Below are 16,052 nucleotides of genomic sequence, written 5' to 3'. Positions count from 1 at the left end.
TTGACATTTCAGCGCTCACCTCCAGCGGCCAATGCCACAACCACCCCCTCCCCCACTGAATCAACCCCTCACTGGGCAGCTCCGCTTACCTGCCAGGAGCTGGGTCTCCCACAGGGTGTTAATGGTGCCAAAAAGCACACACTGTCTTTGGAGTCAGAGACCTGGCTGTGCAGTCCCCATTCTGCTGCCTCCTGGCTGTGTGACCTTGACAAATCACTTCACCTCTCTGAGCCTCCCTTTCTTGGGCTGCAAAGTGGAAACAATAATGCCTCTCCAGGGGCTTCCCTGGTGGCGCAGTGGTTGAGAATCTGCCTGCCAATGCAGGGGACACGGGTTCGAGCCCCGGTCTGGGAAGATCCCACATGCCACGGAGCAACTGGGCCCGTGAGCCACATCTACTGAGCCTGCGCGTCTGGAGCCTGTTCTCCGCAACAAGAGAGGCCGCGATAGTGAGAGGTCCGTGCACTGTGATGAAGAGTGGCCCCCGCTTGCCGCAACTAGAGAAAGCCCTCACACAGAAACGAAGACCCAACACAGCCAAAAATAAATAAATAAATAAATAATTTTAAAAAAAATAAAAATAAAAATAATGCGTCTCCCAAGGTTGCCCTGAGAACGTGATCTAGAGAGATACGCCTCCCACCTGCCTGGCGCACACTGGACCAGTGGGGTTTACCTTCCTTTGTCGGAGCTCAGAGGGAAGGGGGAAGGTGAGATCATCTATTTATTGATTATCCCAGGCCCCTGATGTGGTTTTTGTCTCAGGCGCCCAGGTCTTACAGGCGAGGAGGTTCCAGCAAGACCTAGAAGTTAGGATACTACCTCCTCCAAGAAGCCCTGCCAGATTGCACCTATATCATCTCCTCTCTCTCTCTTTTTTTTTTTTAATATGAACCATTTTTAAAGTCTTTGTTGAACTTGTTACAATATTGCTTCTGTTTTATGGTTTAGTTTTTCGGCCGCGAGGCATGAGGGATCTTAGCTCCCAGAGCAGGAATACAACCCGCACCCCCCTGCATTGGAAGGCGAAGTCTTAAACACTGGACCACCAGGGAAGTCCCATTTCCTCTCTTCTTAATTCCCGCTGAATTACAGGAATCTTACTCTCTGCTTTGTATTTCGTACCATATGCCTACGTCTTCCCTCTCCACAATGAAGCAATTCCACTAGGGCAGGGACAAAAATATGATGCCTCTTTTAGCCTACCAGAATTTGTTATGGTTTCAGTCAACTTTCTGGCCAGCAGGGCTTTACTCGTGCTGCCCCTTCCATCTGAAGCACCCCTGACTCCACTTTAAAATGGATTAGAATATATGCCTGGACCAGCTATGGGTTCGCCCCTGCAGATTCAGGTGTGGAGAAAATGTCCCACGTTCTGTTTTTCTTTGACTCAGTCTAAACTCAGCCCCGAGCTGAAGCTCAGGGGCTGACCTGGGGGTCTGCCCATCTCTGGACAAGCAGAAGCAATTTATTCCTGAGGACCCAATGTGCCTCCTGCGAGGAGACTTGAACTCAGTCTACCCTGTCCCCATCCCCCCGCCCCCCAACCACCGCCGGCAAGGCTGCCATTCCTGGAGGAGGAGGGAGGCCCCAGAGTAGTGGGGTTTGGACTCTGTGACTTGGAGAGGGAGGTGGCTTCCAGGAAGAGACTAGAACCCACGCATGCTTGTGTGCAGGAGAGCACGGATGGGGTAAGCCTGACGAATGAAGGTCTGGGATGGGGCGGCAGAGCCCTAAGGAGAAGGCAACAACTTAAGCCCAAGCGCTAGAGCAGGGCCTGGCTGACCACGTCCAGGGTCCGGGCCCTGAGGAGAGGCCAGCTTGGGAGGGAAAAAAAGGTTAGAGCACAAAGGACGGGATGCTGCAGGCCACTGGGCCGGCCCCTCCCTTCTCTGTACTTCAGCTTCCCATTCAATGAGATGATTTTGCATAGGTGACCTCCAGGCGTCCTTGTAACTCTAACATTCCTGGATCCAAGAGGGTGGGTACAGCATAAATGAAGGTGTGACTAGTAGGGCCAAGACACTTCCCATTCTCCACCCAAGCAGCCAGATGACCTTGAAAGCATCTTCATGCCCTCACACTCCCAAGGGCTGGGTGCAAAGCATGGTCCAACTGCTTTGCTGCTACTGAGAACACGTGTGCTAGATACTGTGCCAAGGGCTTTGCAAGTATCCCTTGTCAAGGGAGGTGGGCAGTTAAGCTCTGATGGGCCCAGAAATGCCCAGGCATGGCCCCTCTTCTCTTCACAGAGGCTCCGGGCTGATGGGAAGGAAAACAGGTGAAAGACAGGACTGGCCCACCAGGCCCTCTTCTCTGAGTATATGGCAGTCCTTCCTTCACCGGGGCCCAGGTGAAGGGAGGCTCCTGCCCGCCAGCCTCCTGCCCTAGTGTGTTGGGAGCCTGGTCCCCGGGCCCCAGCGAAGGCGGGCCCAGGTCCCCAGGGACGCCCCGGCCAGGTGTGCAGTGCTGTGCTAAGCAACCTGCCAGCCCCAACAGATGGCAGAGCGGAATCGCCATCCGTCACAGCCGTAAGTGGCCAACTCCCCTCCCGGAGCCCCAGACAAATGGCTCCGCTCCTCCCTCCCTCCCCCGGTCCCTCCATCCACCACCCCTGCCAGGCAGCGGGGTGGAGCCATTTACTCAGCGAGTCCCGCATGCAGAATGTGGGGCAGGCAGAGCTGAGCAGCACACGGAGACACATCCATCATCGCTGAGAGCCAGCAGTCCCCTCCACACGGCAGTGCAGAGGGTGCCAGCCGCGTGTGTGTGTGTGTGTGTGTTGTGTGCGCACGCTATCTGCCCAGCAGACCCCAGTGGGCCTCATCCTCACAAGGAAGGGCATGTTTTTGCCCCTCACCAATGGCCTGTCTGCCTGCCTCTGCCCCGGCTTAAGCCCCAGGGAGCAAGACGAGCAGACAACTTGAGGCTCTGGGATGGGCTGGACTTCAGCTTCTGTGCCCATTTGTCCACAGGTTAGGCCCTGTGGCGGGGTATGGGTCAGGCCAAGGGACTACCAAACAGCAAGTCATGTGCCAGGCCTCTTGGCGGGTCATATGGGCGAGAACATGGGTCAGATCACGAGTCACACCGCTTAGGCTACGAGTCCCCAGTTGACAGCCAGAAATTAAAGCCATTGAATGGATTAGGTGACTTGGAATCTCCATCCAAAGGCTCTGCCCTGAGGAGGAGGGAAGCGTGGATGGGAGGTGGTGCCGAATCCCACTTCTCAGCCCTGGAACCCTGGGCTAACGACTGAACCTTCCAAAACCTCAGTTAACAAACTGGACAAACTGAGTGATACCTATCCTGAGGGCTTTGTGTCCACCAGGCACTTAGCTGAGGGCCTGGGCAGGAGAAAGTACTCAGTACATGGCAGTGATGAGCCCCAGGGCACCAAGCGACTAGGGTGCTGGCTAAGCACCTGTGAGGCGGGGAGGGGAGCGGTCAGTGCAGCGGGCAAAAGGGGGGCTTTGGTACCCCCCAGTGAGGGGAGAGGTAGGAGGCCATGTGGGGCAAGAGAGGGGCAGAGCAACAGACATGAGCAACTGAGCCATTGAAAGAACCTGCTAAAGACCCTTAGGCTGGCCCTCTCCTAGTTACCGTGCTCCTGAGTGGCACGTGTGAGGACATATTAAAGCACCTGGGTCAATTCTGTGAATGACCCAAAACAAGACAGGGAGCTCATTCATCTGAATGGCACATCCCAGGCTCACCGCTGATGGGTCAGCACTAAGACAGCCCCTTAATTAGAATAAATCAAACATCCTGCCCCTACTTTCAAACATCAGAGTCTCCAGCACAAAAGATGGAGGGACCTGAATTGGCAGAAGTTCTTGTAAACATGAGCTGACAAAGTCCTACACGTCCTTCAAGGCCCAGATCATCCCTCACCTCCCAGGCGAAGCCTTCCACGGACACCCCCTTCACACATGCTTCCTCCTAGTGCCTGACATGCTGCATCCCACTCCCATTCTCTCTCCTTCACCGTAGGTAGTCTGCTCCTTCTCCTGAGACTGGAACTAGGTCTGATTCACCTCTTACTCATACCCCTAGAGACTAGCAAAATGCCTAACACAAGTAGGGAATGAGTGAGTTAATAAATGAATGAATTCACTGCAGTTTTAGGGGGTCCCAAGCTCTAAATTAGCCAAGAGAGTTATATGGCTCCTTTAAAAATGTGACCTTAGTTAGGCTGCATCAAGAGAAGTATTGTCACCAGAGCAATGGAAGAGAGTGTCCCTCTCTGATCTATGCTACTCAGAAAGAATGCCCAGAAGAGGGAGATGAGAATTGAGGTAGAGTCTAAAAAATATGTGCCATGACGAAAACAGAAATATAGATCAATGGAACAGGATAGAAAGGCCAGAGATAAACCCACGCATATATGGTCACCTTATTTTTGATAAAGGAGGCAAGAATATACAATGGAGAAAAGACAGCCTCTTCAATAAGTGGTGCTGGGAAAACTGGACAGCTTCATGTAAAAGGATGAAATTAGAACACTCCCTAACACCATACACAAAAATAAACTAAAAATGGATTAAAGACGTAAATGTAAAACCAGACACTATAAAACTCTTAGAGGAAAACATAGGCAGAACACTCTATGACATAAATCACAGCAAGATCCTTTTTGACCCACCTCCTAGAGAAATGGAAAGAAAAACAAAAGTAAACAAATGGGACCTAATGAAACTTAAAAGCTTTTGCACAGCAAAGGAAACCATAAACAAGACGAAAAGACAACCCTCAGAATGGGAGAAAATATTTACAAATGAAGCAACTGATGAAGGATTAATCTCCAAAATTTACAAGCAGCTCATGCAGCTCAATATCAAAAAAACAAACAACCCAAACCCAAAATGGGCAGAAGACCTAAATAGACATTTCTCCAAAGAAGATATACAGATTGCCAACAAACACATGAAAGAATGCTCAACGTCATTAATCATTAGAGAAATGCAAATCAAAACTACACTGAGATATCATCTCACACCGGTCAGAATGGCCACCATCAAAAAATCTACAAACAATAAATGCTGGAGAGGGTGTGGAGAAAAGGGAACCCTCTTGCACTGTTGGTGGGAATGTAAATTGATAAAGCCACTGTGGAGAACAGTATGGAGGTTCCTTAAAAAAACTAAAAATAGAACTACCATACAACCCAGCAATTCCACTACTGGGCATATACCCTGAGAAAACCATAATTCAAAAAGAGTCATGTACCACAATGTCCATTGCAGCTCTATTTACAATAGCCACTACATGGAAGCAACCTAAGTGTCCATTGACAGATGAATGGATAAAGAAGATGTGGCACATACATACAATGGAATATTACTCAGCCATAAAAGGAAACGAAATTGAGTTATTTGTAGTGAGGTGGATGGACCTAGAGTCTGTCATACAGAGTGAAGTAAGTCAGAAAGAGAAAAACAAACACCATACGCTAACACATATATATGGAATCTAAAAAAAAAAAAAAAAAAGGTTCTGAAGAACCTAAGGGCAGGACAGGAATAAAGACGCAGACGTAGAGAATGGACTTGAGGACATGGGGAGGGGGAAGGGTAAGCTGGGACAAAGTGCTAGAGTGGCATGGACACGTATACACTACCAAATGTTAAATAGATAGAGAGTGGGAAGCAGCCGCATAGCACAGGGAGATCAGCTCGGTGCTTTGTGACCACCTAAAGGGGGGGGATAGGGAGGATGGGAGGGAGACGCAAGAGGGAGGAGATATGGGTATATACGTATATGTATAGCTGATTCACTTTGTTATAAAGCAGAAACTAACACACCATTGTAAAGCAATTATACTCCAATAAAGTTGTTAAAATAAATAAACAAATAAAAATTTAAAAAATAAAAAAAATTTGCCGTGAAAGTATTCAAGAAATCCAGGGAGAGGAGCCTCAGAGTTCACAAGGGCTGTCTGCAAATACCTGGTAGGTCGTCAGCCCTTTCCTCGACTGCCCTGCCTCATCCCAGCCAATGGAGATATCAGACCTTCCGACATCCCCCTGGGAAGGGCAGAGCAGCAGGTGGAGTCTCCAGGCCCAACGAGTAGCTTGTGGACCAGAGAGTTATCCTGACCCACAGGCAGGCAACTTGGCATGGCTGGGTCAAGCAAGAGAACTGGCAGATCTCCCTAAACAAATAAATCTACATTCCAAATGTAACTTCATTTCAACTTTATATCCCAAACTTTCGTGTTTACTTCAGGGAGAAAGTGCTTATTTTGTCGTTTCCAGGACAATGCAGTTCATAATTTTTTCACATCTTTCCGTGCAGGTGACAGCTTGCTTACGAAACCTAACTCACTGCCATGCAGGGCTCCAAGCTGCACTTTAATACATGCACCAATAACACATCACAATAAGGTTAGAGACAGACACTCCTTCCCTCCGCCCCAAATAGGCATTTTCTGGATCCAGCCATCCAAGAAGAGAGCCATGCCGAGTAGACACCTCCAGCGAGTCCTCTGAAAACCAGCAGTAAGACAGGGCTCCCTGTGTAATTTCCTCTTGGACCGAGCACCGCCTCCTCAGCCCCCTCCCCAACTTAACTGCAGGAAGAATTGTTATGCTAATTAGCATTGTTCACAGAGTTAACAGAGCACAGGGTCTAAATTTAGATCCCCTGTTTCTGAGGGCTCTGAACTCACTGGGAGCTGGCAAAGATGCTGGTGGGAGGGCAGGTCCCTGGAATAGAGGCTGTAGGATGGTGGAGGGGAGAGGCGAGCAGGGCTCCCCCCACCCATCTTCAGGCCTACCGGCATCTTTAATTGGCAATGGACAGCCTGTGGCTCTTGGCAGGGAGGGCTCTGAGAAGGGAAAATTCTGCCAAGGGAATATTGAGCAGAAGAGAAGGGAAACCCATGTGTGCCAGACCAGGTACTCAGGTTACCGCTGGGGAGCCCAGCGTGGTGAAGGAGATCTGGCTTTTGTCCATGTCTGACCCTTTGGCTTACAAGCTGAGTGACCTCAGGGAAGTTGCTGTGCCTCTCTGGGCCCCAGTGTCTTCATCTGTGGTGGGAATCAAAATACCTACTTTGCAGGGCTGCTGTGAGGGTTAAAGGGGTAATGATGCAAAGCCCCGAGAACAACTCCTGGCCTGAAGGTAACAACTGCTGGCCGGGATAATGGTGATGAAGGAGGAGGATTTGGAGGGCATCACCACCACCAGCACCACCCTGGGAGGAAAGAGTTATTAGTCTTGTTTCATGAATAAAGAAACTACAGCTCAGAGAGGTTAGGGAGGCTGCCTGCGGTCAGGAGATGTCAAAGAGATGGTTCTCAAACCAGAACCTGTCTGACTGTGCCTGTCCCAGAGCCCTGAGCCAGGCTGGGGGGAATGGCAGTTCGGCCCAACTCTGGCCCGCCCTCCTGTGTACCCACATGGCCTCACGGGAGTGAAAGACCAAGATGGATTCAACAAAGGCAAGAAAAGGCCAGGCTGGGTCAGTCCCGCCTCCTACCTCTCCATCCCTATCACCTCAGGGGTGAGCAGAGGGGGCCTGGCCACCAGTACACCTGGGTCCCCGTGTACAGGTGCGCCACCCCTTGTCATAGAGAGTCTGTAGAGCATGATGGGTAGGAGTGTGAACTCAGCCCAGGCTGGAATCCCAGCTCTGTGTGACCTTGGGCAACCTCTCTGGGCTTCAGTCTCCTCATCTGTAAAATAGGGATAAAAACAGCACTGAATTCCCAGGGCTGTTGTGTGAATTTAATGAGTTACTCTGTGCGAGGCACTCAGAACAGAGCACGGCATATATTAGAGGTCATATTATCCTAGTTGTTCTGAGATTCTGGAAATCTGGAGGCCAGCTCTCTCTAGGACCCTTGCCTTGAGATCCCACCTTGAGGTTCCTAAGCCACTTTTCACTGCCAGCTCCCGATGGGTGGGACTTCGATGAGATGTCTAAGATTAAGGAATGTGACACCCTCCTTTCCTCTGAGAAGGGAGAGGATCTTGGATCTGAAGTCATATTCCTCTTCCCTGCAGTTCCCCAGGCTCCGAAGACACCCTGGGCCCCGTGGGGCTTCCCTGAATTCCCAAAGGATGCTCAGCACCAGGGCCTGGGTTTGTAGTCTGGGAGCAAAGCTAAGTCTCAGCCTCACTCAAAACTCAGCGGAAGAATGCCTGCCGGCTGTGCAGACCTGTGAGGCCTGTGTGCATGTGTCTGTGGAGAAGATCTGGATCCACGGCGGTCAGATACGGGGTCAAATCCCCGCACAGATTCCTGCTAGCTATGGGCCTCCAGCAAATCTCTGGGCCTCTTGGAGACTCAACATCCTCACTTTAAAGTGAAAAGGAAAATCCCTCCAGGGCAGGCTGTTTATGCAGATTAAGCAAGATAATATGATGTTGCTGATTAAGGTGGAAAATGCCCTCACTGTTACCCCAGAGTGTGGTGCCAGGTGTGATCTACGGATGACATAACTCCGGCAGGTCCAGCTGCGTGGGGATGAATGTAGGGGCTTGCATTCTGGGGCCTCCCCAACCTGGGTGGCTTCACTGTCGTTGACTACACTTTAGTCCCATGAACACTGGGGTTTGCCAGTATCCACCATCCGTCCCTCTCCTTCTCACCCCACAGTGATCTGACCCACCACCAGGCCCTCGGGTACCACCTCTAAGTTGAGAGCTTGCTCTCCAAGCACTGTCTCTAGTCCAGTCCTCTCTCCTAAGCTCCAGACCCATCTATCCAACACCCACTCAGACATCCTGCCCTGGGCATCCCATTGGCGTTTCCAACCCAGCAGGCCCTGAGCTAGACCTATCATCCCCTCTTTGCTCCCTTGAATCTGTCCCTCCTCCCGGTTCTCCATCTTCAGAGAACAACCCCAGTTGCCAAAACCAGAAGTGGGAGTCATCCTGGATTCTTCCCTGCCTACCCCATGCATCCAATCAATCATCAAGTCCTCCTAATTCCACCTCCTAAATAGCTCTTGAATCCAACCCAGCCCTCTTGGCCCTGGTCCAGGTGTCCTCATCTCACCTGGACTAGGATACAGCCTCCATCCCATTCTCCTGGCACTTGCTTTGTCTCCTCCAACTTGTGATTGGCAGGTTCTTTCTACACACCAAATCTGCCAGGGCCCTCCCCTGCTTTAACAACCCCAAGGGCTTCCTACAGCCACGGGTCTGAATCCAAACTCCTGAGTGGGCCCTACAAGGCCTCTACCATCTAAACTCCAGGATCTGGCACATTCTGTCCCTGAGCTATAGGAGGGCATGGAGGATATAGGCATATTCAGAGGAGTCACACACGGGATGGATATTTGACTTACTGTGCTCCAACTGTGTGCCAGGATCTGTGCTCAGTACTTGACATGCATTTCCTCACTTGACCTTTACCACAACCCTTGGAGACAGAACTATCATTATGTGGTGGGCAGAATGATGGCCCTCAAAGCTGTCCACATCCCAACTCCCAGAACCTATGAATATGTCACCTTACTTGACAAAAGAGACTTTTCAGATGTGATCAAGTTAAAGATCCTGAGACGGAGAGATTATCCTGATTATCTGGATGGGCCCAGTGTCATCACAGGGTCCTTATAAGAGGGCAGGAGGGTCAGAGTCAGAGAAGAAGATGTGATGACAGAGACCAGAGCCATGTGTTGTGAAGATTGAAGAAGGGGCCACAAGCCAAGGGATGCAGGTGGCTTCCAGAAAGGCAAGGGTGTTCCTGGAGTTTCCAGAAGGAACACGGGCCCTGAGACCCCTGAATTTAACTCCTTAAGACCCATTTTGAGCTTCTGACCTCCAGAACTGTATGATAACAGATCTGTGTTGTTTTAAGCCTCGAAGTAATTTGTGACTGGCAGCCATAGGGAACTAATACAATTCATCTCCTTTTTACAGATAGGAAAACTGAGACACAGAGGCATCGGTTACTACTCAGAGTTAAACAGTGAGTAGGTAGCAGAACTGGGTTCAAACTCAAGCCTCTGGCGCCAGACTCCTGGGATGGGAATCTTGTGCAAAGGAGGATAGAGGAAACTGGGTCTGACGAAAATCCTGGAATGAGTTCCCTGTCCTCAGGGGTGTTCAAAAGAGGCTGAACAGTTATTTACCGAAGTGTCCTAAGGGAGATTTCTCTGTCTTTATTATCTGGAGCATGTTAGCTCCAGGACAGTGGTTTGCAAACCACTTAGTAGCAGAACCCTTCTACCAGAAGAGAGCTTCCTGGGATTCCTAAATAATACAGTCCAGATCAAAGAGAAGCTCCCCTGGCTGGACGGGGCCGGGGTGTGGGGCACGGGGGGCAGGGTCTACCTACAGGGCTGCACCTTCCTGCAGGTGCTGCAGTGTTTCTGCGGGACCCTGGGGTTTCATGGCACAGTGTTTGAAAGCACTGACCTGCAGGCTTTCTGAGGTTCCTCCAGATCTGAGGTCCCGGAAACCTGAGAATTTCTAGGGAGACACACGACAGGGAATACGTGATATCTCTCCAAGCCCCTGCAGTGGGGGGCGGGGGCCAGGGAAGGTTTAAGAGCCTGTCACAGACACTACTAATGATTTTTAGTTACTTAATTCGCCTAGAGTGTTGACAGGTCCCCATAACTTAGGGTTTATTTGCTTTCTCTTGAATGTCACATATAATTCTTGTCGAAATGTTTATTTGCCTAATGCATCTTTTAGTGCCCAGGTAATTTATTCCCCCTATTTGTCAGTCAGGAGGAAGGACGGCTACTTTTAGCCTCTGGCTGGATTGTAGAAAGTAATACAGTGGTCCCCAATCTTCCATCTCCATGACATGACGGGGTGCCTTGGCTGACGCACACCTTTCCCTGAGAAAAGCAAAGTCCACTCCCCTTCACGGTCTCCTGCCCCTCCTGCACAGTCTGCAGGCTCACTTCCATCCGGAAACAGGAGTTTTGTTTTCTGTAAAAAGAGCAACCAATGAGGAAGTGAATTGTATCATCACACGTCCTTGGGGGAGGCAAAAAACAATTCTCTGGATTCAATGTCATTTCCAAATTGAATCAATTGCATGAGTGGTGAGGGAATTCAATTCAACCAACATTAATTGAGCGCCTACTATGTGCTGGGCCCTCTGCCGGGCTGGGGATTCAGCAATAAATAAGCCTGTGTCCGTGCCCTGGGACACAAGCGTGCAAACCAATAAATGCAATGCAATCGAGCTGTAATAGGGAAGCAGACAGAGTGCTGGGCGAACATGGGGGCGGGGGGGAGTGGACCTGTTGGAGAGGAGCTGCACTGCCCTGGGAGCCGGCAAAGATGGCAAGGCGGCAGGGGACGCAGCCTCACGTTGTCTAAGGGAGCCCATTAAAAGGAAAGGCAGATTGGTATGGAGTGTGCTGTGAGGGGTGTCAGGGGTCATGGGCTGGAGAGGCGGAGGCCGGATCATGGCAGGCCTTGGATGCTGTCCAAGTGACTTTGATGTCACTCATTGGCAACAGAGAGCCCATTGACAGTTTGTGTTTGGAGATCACTGTGGCCTCAGTGTGCTAGTGAACCAGGAGGAGGCTGGTGCCAGGCATGTTGGGCCACCTCGGGGGTCTTTGCAATAATACAGGAGAGAGCCACTGAGCTCATCCAAGGCGTGTGGATAGAGGGGGATGAGGGAGAAGCAGGCATTGGAGAGATTCAGCCTCCTTTCGACGTGGAAGTGAGGGATGGGAAGGGGGTCACAGATGCCATCCCTAAACGGGGAGTGGGCAAGAGGAGCCAGCTCTGGACGTGTCAGGCCTCAGTGACCTAGAGTTGCTATAGGAGGGAGGATGGCCCGCTGCTTGCTGGAAAGGAAAGTCAGGGAAGGCCCGTCTGTGCCTGGCTTGCCGGCACAGATGGGCCTTCCTGTCTGCAGAGACCTGGGGTCCCCAGGCTGGGCTCGGCAGCTGTTCTCCCCACCCCAGCACGACTGCTCTGGCCCTACAGAGGGGTGCTGGCCACTCCATACCCTGTCTGCCCACCTGCTTGGTGATAGAAGCACACCTGGGGCAGGAATGATTCTTCTGAGAACTTCCCTGATGCTTTGCAGTCCTTTCAGAGGTGGGGGAGGGAGTCACATTGGGGCCCCAAACCTCCCAAGGGACAGGAGAGAAATGGGGGCACAAGGAGAGATCGTGGGTTCTCAGAAATCTAGAGACGGGCTGGGCTGGGAGGTGAGTTATGAGGGGGCCCAAAAGGCCATCTCAGAAGTTCCCCCAGGACCCCTTATCCACTCCAGACCCAGATGTCCCCACAGTCTGAGAAAGCGGGCTGAAATCAGTGTATAGAAGCCCAGGAGTAGAAACAGGGCCACCCTCCCAGGGTGGAGAAGGGACTGCCAGCTTCCAGAAACTTCTGGAGAAGCTGGAGCACATCAGAGTCTCGGTGGGGTCACCCGCGCATGGGCAGGGCTGTGCGTGGGCAAGACAGGAATGTGAGTGCAGGAAACAGTCACTGCTGACGCATTCATGGGACGCCCTACAGGGAAGGATGAGACTTGCATGGCTTGGGTTCACAGCTTAGACTTCAGAATCAAGCCAGGCCTGAGTTCATATCCCAACCCTGCTAGTGACAGAGACGTCCTTGAGAAAATCACTTAACCACTCTGGGTCTCAGTTTCTGCTTCTTTTTTTCCTTCAGTTTTATTGAGATATAACTAACAGACAGCACTATAAGTTTATTCTGTACGGCATAATGATTGGACTTACATATATTGTTAAATGATTACCACAACAAATTTAGTGAACATCCATTACATCATTCTGTTTCTTAACCTAAATAGAGATGATAATAATAGTGCCCACCTTGTATAAGTGTTAGGAAAGTTAAGCGAGGTAATAACATGAAGCACGTAGCACAGCATCTGATACTTAGTACGCACTCGCTAAGTTGGTGCCTCTTTTTTTTTTTTTTTTTTGGACCATCATCACCTTTATAAAAGGAGCTCCAAAAGCCAGAGTGTGTGCTTTCCCCAGCCCTGTCCAGAGAACACCTGAATCTGGCAGAATCCATCGTGTATTCTAATCCTGGAAGGAATGTCCTTACTATAAATTAACACACCAGACCCCGGCAGGCATGAGACTGCCCGAGACTCTCACCACATACCTCCTGGTGACCCACATAGGCAGAGCCAAGGTCACACCGTCAAACCGTTGTGATGCCACCGGTCCCTAACAGGGGCAGCCCCATTGCAGGAACCAGCTATCCCAGGACCACCCTCCAGCTCTTTCTTCTTTAGGTTCAGCTCTAGCCAGGAAGAAAGGGCCCCCCTCCCCTCCTGGGGAGCCTTATCACCAGTGAGGGTCTGCTCCCTAGACCTCCTCCACAGGGATCAGCTCAGGACCTGATTGGGAGACCCACAGCCTTTCCCTGAGGGACTGACAGAGGAGCCCCCTTCCCAGGGCCCAGGGCTGCAGGCCCCTCTCCCTAATTCTGTGTTCACAAGCTCCCATTTCCTGAACACCTACTAGGAGTCACCCCAGTGAACACAGCAGCCAACTCTCCACATTTGTGCCAAGGAACTGAAACTCTCAGATAACAAAGAACCCAAAAGTCGTTGCTAATCATATTTGCATAATATGATTTTTTTCAGCAGATTTACCTTCCTAATTACTCTTGTCTCTAGCCAATATTAAAGTGATTTTGCATTCCCTGAGCATACTGGTGATGAGTGAGGTTGCTCCAGAAGTGGGTGGGGAGCCAAAGTAAGTCATCCTGGAGGCTGAGGTTTTGCCACTAAGTGGATAATTCCAAGTGAGGAATTAATAAGGCCCACCTACATTCCTAGTGGGGAAGAAAAGTAACAACTGACATTTGTACGGGATTTTGCAGCTCGCAAAGGGCTTCCACAAGCATCACCTCATTTGATCTTCACAATAATGCTGAGGTCACATGTCCTAGGACATTTAGGAGTAAATCCAGGACTTCAATCCAGATCTCCTAGATCCAAAGCCCTTTAGGGATGGTCTCCCTAAGAGACCCTCTTCTTAATTGCACATCCTCTACCTCAGATGTAGATACTAAAGCAAAGTCATGGCCCGATTTGTCCACACCTCCCTAGATCTGTGCTCCTGGTGTGCCCCCTCGCACGTTGACTCTAGAATTGGCCACAGGACTTGCTTTCACCAGGAGGACAACATAGGAAACACGTCACAAGCAGAAACTTGAAAAGTGCTTGCTCCTTGCCTATCGCCCCATGCTGTCCTTGGATTCCTTCAACTACCATGTGAACAACCCAGATTAGCCTATTGGAAGATGAAAAATACGTGGTTCAGTTACCCTCATCACCTGAACCAACAGCTGCCCAACCACCAGATGTGTATGTGAGGCCATTTGAATCCATTCAGGCGCAGCTGACATAAGTGATTCAGCTGAGATTAGCCTAGCCAAACCCAGATCATAGACTTGTCCTGCTGCCACTAAGTGCCAGGATTTGCTGCACCGCAAAAACTGATACAGGTAGCACTAATTCTCATTGTAGGAAAACTGTTGGCAGGGAGTGTTTCCATACATAGTCAGGCCCACCCTCTCTCCCTGTTCTGCCATTTTTGAGCTTTGATCCAGCCTGGGTGATTTCTTCACCCCAAAGACCTGGACTTGCTCAGTTCTGAATTTCTGTTCTCAGAACATATGGAAGGCATATTCCTTGATCCACCACCTCACATCCATAAACTCCCTTCCCTGGTAAATCCCAATTACTGACCTCACCCACTCTTTGCCCCTAGAAAAACCCCACATGAAGTCAGCTGGAATTTCAGAGACAGTTGCCCAAGAAAACTAAGTCAGAGGTTGGAAGGCTCATAGGCAAATCTAGACAGCCACCAAGGTCAGCTTTAACTAAGCCCAGGCACACAGGGTTCTAAATCTTCCCCCTGGTCTTATGAGGTAGCTGTGCTTGAGGCTGGACATGGATCCTTATCTCCAGACAGTGTTGGCCCCAGTCATGCTTCTGTAATCAGCCCCGTTCTTTCTGGGAGGTAAAGAACATGCATCGTGGAGTAAGAGGGCTTGGCACATAGTAAGTGCTATATAAGCACCAGCTCCCACTACTTCTACCGCTACATCTCCTGCTATCATTACTGGGATTGTCATTCTTGTTCTTGTTTTCCATGTCTCAGAGGGAGGACCCTGGAAGGGAGAGATCAAGCTCCTGTCCTTGGCTTCAAGACCTCAATTTAGCCTCGTGGAGGCCCCTTTAGCCTGTGCAGAGTTCTCAGGTTCAGGTCCCGCCAAATGCCATTCTCTTCCCTGCCTCCCTTTTCCTGGACCTAAGCCCAGCAGGTGGTCTCTGAAGGTTTCTCTTTCTGACTCATTAGCCCTAAAGCTGTTCTGAAATTCACACACAAGACTGATTCTAATTCTGGGGCAACGACAGGCTTTCTTACCATAGTTCCACCCTAGATGTCCTGTCATCCTTTCACTTGAAGGTCAGTGAGGTGACTTGATGCTATAAACCTGGAGTCGGAGGGACCTGGATCCAAATCCTGGCTGAAGCACCTACTAATTGTGTAGTCCTGGGCAATTAATCGCTTAACCTCTGAGTTTAGATTTCTTCATCTTTAAGATGGGTTCTTGGGCTTCCCTGGTGGCGCAGTGGTTGAGAATCTGCCTGCCAATGCAGGGGACACAGGTTCGAGCCCTGGTCTGGGAAGATCCCACATGCCGCGGAGCAACTGGGCCCGTGAGCCACAACTACTGAGCCTGCGTGTCTGGAGCCTGTGCTCCGCAACAAGAGAGGCTGCGACAGTGAGAGGCCCGTGCACCGCGATGAAGAGTGGCCCCCGCTTGCCGCAACTAGAGAAAGCCCTTGCACAGAAACGAAGACCCAACACAGCCAAAAATAAATAATTAAATAAATAAAAAATAAAAATAAAGGAATTCCTTTAAAAAAAAGATGGGTTCTTGATACATGCCCCCTAAACGTTGTTGTGAATATACAAATGAGATCATGTACATATATTAGTTAGAGTAATAGAAGGTGCTGTAACAAATAAGCCCTAATATTTCAGTAACTTAACACAACAGAAGTGTATTTGTCATTCACATAATAGTTGAATGAGATTGTTTCTGTTTAGTTGGTGGCT

Source organism: Balaenoptera borealis (genome assembly GCF_965194805.1).
Source record: "Balaenoptera borealis genome assembly, chromosome: 1".
NCBI classification, from domain to species: domain Eukaryota; kingdom Metazoa; phylum Chordata; class Mammalia; order Artiodactyla; family Balaenopteridae; genus Balaenoptera; species Balaenoptera borealis.
Note: the sequence above shows the minus strand (reverse complement) of the source record.